The sequence below is a fragment of the Osmia lignaria genome, unplaced genomic scaffold (genome assembly GCF_051020975.1).
Source record: "Osmia lignaria lignaria isolate PbOS001 unplaced genomic scaffold, iyOsmLign1 scaffold0169, whole genome shotgun sequence".
Classification (NCBI taxonomy): Eukaryota; Metazoa; Arthropoda; class Insecta; order Hymenoptera; family Megachilidae; genus Osmia; species Osmia lignaria.
Window position 1 is genome coordinate 1 of NW_027478310.1, and position 2500 is coordinate 2500.

Here is a 2500-nt window from a genome sequence, read left to right on the forward strand (position 1 = left end):
ACGACCGAGCGATGGTCGCGCGGTCTTCGCTTATCTTTAACAAACGAAGTAGTCCGTATGTATTCTAAATGTTGAAGCCTCCTAGAGCTTTAAGCCATGCGAGACATTGAAATGCTGTTTTAACGGGAGCATGCATAATTGCTGCAAACATACTTTTATCACAAGTTCTAGCCACGCCACGGAGGCTTCGAAGTTCCTTCACCATTCGCTTTCCTCTCTTTTGTTACACAGTTTCAGACTACGATCAGGGGTACCGAAACGCTGTATTGATTGTAAACAACCATTTTTATCTTGGAGCGGAGCGTTCCTTTACTCGTTAGATTTGTCTTGTCGCGTGTGTATTCGCTTTTTCGACGCTTTTTAACCATTTAACTTGTTTAGCGAAGCTAAACGCACAGACAGACAAAAAAAAAGGAACAGCATCGCGCGTCAAACAGCGACGACCCATCTGAAGCGATCTTTCATTTATACACCGTTTGTAAACAGAGAGATGTATAAAGCGCGGGGAATCATTCGAAACCCTGGGGCTATTCGAGCTTGCATTTCAGCAAATTATCATCTCAAACATTTCACTCGTTTGCTTTTTCTAAATTTATAGGAGAGCTTCTTTCGTTTATTTTTGACACACCTTTCGTAAATATCGTTTCTGGCAACGTCGGGAGCGTGGATTTCTACAAGTGAACAATCGCGCCGATCCGATAACTTTCAGCAGGATGGAGAATCTTTATAGATTATCTTCCGAGAACTCGGTGCTTTCACGGGCGGTCGTTTATAAATTTTAACGAACGACTCGCGCGCCGTGACGCACTTGCGCTAGTTCGAAGAGATATTTCGAAATTTGTTTCTCTCCTTTAACGGCCTGCATTTAGTGTATCGGTTGCGATTTTCGTCACATCGTTTCCACGACAAACGCCGACGAACTGCCCAACTATCGCTCGTACGTTGCGACTCTTTCTTTGTTATCGTTCATTCATTCTTTCAATTTCGTTCGATAATCCCGCTCCGAAACGTTCTACTTTCGTTGAACGACGGCGAGATGTTTAGAAAGAAATGAATTACTCTTTTTTCGAGAAGCAAACGCAAGCAGTCTTTTGTTAAGAAAACGACCCTCAGCCAGGCGTGGTCCAGGAATTGTATCCGTGGACCGCAATGTGCGTTCGAAATGTCGATGTTCATGTGTCCTGCAGTTCACACGTTGACGCGCAATTAGCTGCGTTCTTCATCGACCCACGAGCCAAGTGATCCACCGTTCAGGGTAATCGTAAAATTTTGTATTTCAAACTCTTTAGATCTTTAGAGTGTTATTTTCATTATTAACACGCATCACATTCGATACCCACATCACTCTCCCACCCGGCGCGTGCGGGAGAGCGAATTCGGGCGTCGCCAACGTATTTGTTTGTTTGTTCGATCGTTGACGACACGATCGCGTCCAAGGACGGAAACCGTCGGAGAAACGCCCAGTGGCACGCTCCTCTCGACGGTCGGGCGTAAAGTACATTTAAAAACCTTGAAAAGTACGAACGCACACAAGGAATGCGAGCGCGCGTCCTGTCGCTGAATCGTGGGTTGCGAGATTCGAACAGACACACGGCCGGCGACGATCGGTCTAACTAATGGACACATAGTTTTTCAAAGACTCGCTATCGTCGCTTCTCAGCCGGTCCGTAAACAACACACATCGATCAGGCGGACGCACGAATCTTACCACGGTGCGTGTTTCGTAGATTCCAGGTTACCCGCAAGTACCTCTCTCTCCCTCTCGAAAGAGGAATCTCGATCCGTCCTTTTTGGACAATGGAGAAATCTTTTTATCGCAACACGGATGGCAAAGAAACAACAAAGCGTAGGAGCGTGGGGACGAGAGCGACGAAAAGAACGTCGCGGAAAACAAAGTTTCGACGGTTGCTCGTTCTAATACATCGTAGTTTCAACTCTCTCAGTTTTAACCACTCCTAGACGCTTCGTAAACTTTTAACAATTCTTCGCCTCCGCGAGTTTCATTTCGAATAGAGCGAACGCAACACGGACCAAAAAAACTCCGGTGATGCCAGATCATTTAGCAAAGATCAGACGGCGGGTCATCTGTATTCCTTTTCTCTCTTTTTTATATCTTTCCATTTAACTAGGGTGTCGCAACGACGGGTACATTTATATATTTATATATATTGTATTTCAATTTTAATGATCCTTCACTTTCGGTTTGTAATAATATGATCCTTCTTTCATTTCGATCCTTCATATTGTAGGTTAACCAACAGAAGTTTGTTTTTTTACGACTTGTATTTTTGTGGTTTGTTTGTTTGTTTCTTACGACTTGTTTGTACCCGATCAAGTAGACGACGACCCATAAGTATAAGTTAGAGAGATAAAGGTCGAGAGACCTCACGCAAGCGTCTTTTACTTCCATTCACATCAGCCAGAGAGAAATGGTCCGGCGTCGTGCTCTTTGGCGCCGTTGGTCGCACAGTTTTTTTGCCGGCGGTTCCGAACGGACGGG

The 2500-nt window shown here is 44.9% G+C and overlaps 1 non-coding gene across 1 annotated transcript; it reads right to left on the reverse strand.

Moving 5' to 3' along the window:
- Positions 1 to 1103: 1103 nt before the first annotated feature.
- LOC143308158 (5.8S ribosomal RNA) lies at positions 1104 to 1258 on the reverse strand. The gene has a single exon (XR_013065154.1). It is a non-coding gene; the product is annotated as a 5.8S ribosomal RNA (ribosomal RNA).
- Between the last annotated feature and the right edge of the window lie 1242 nt (positions 1259 to 2500).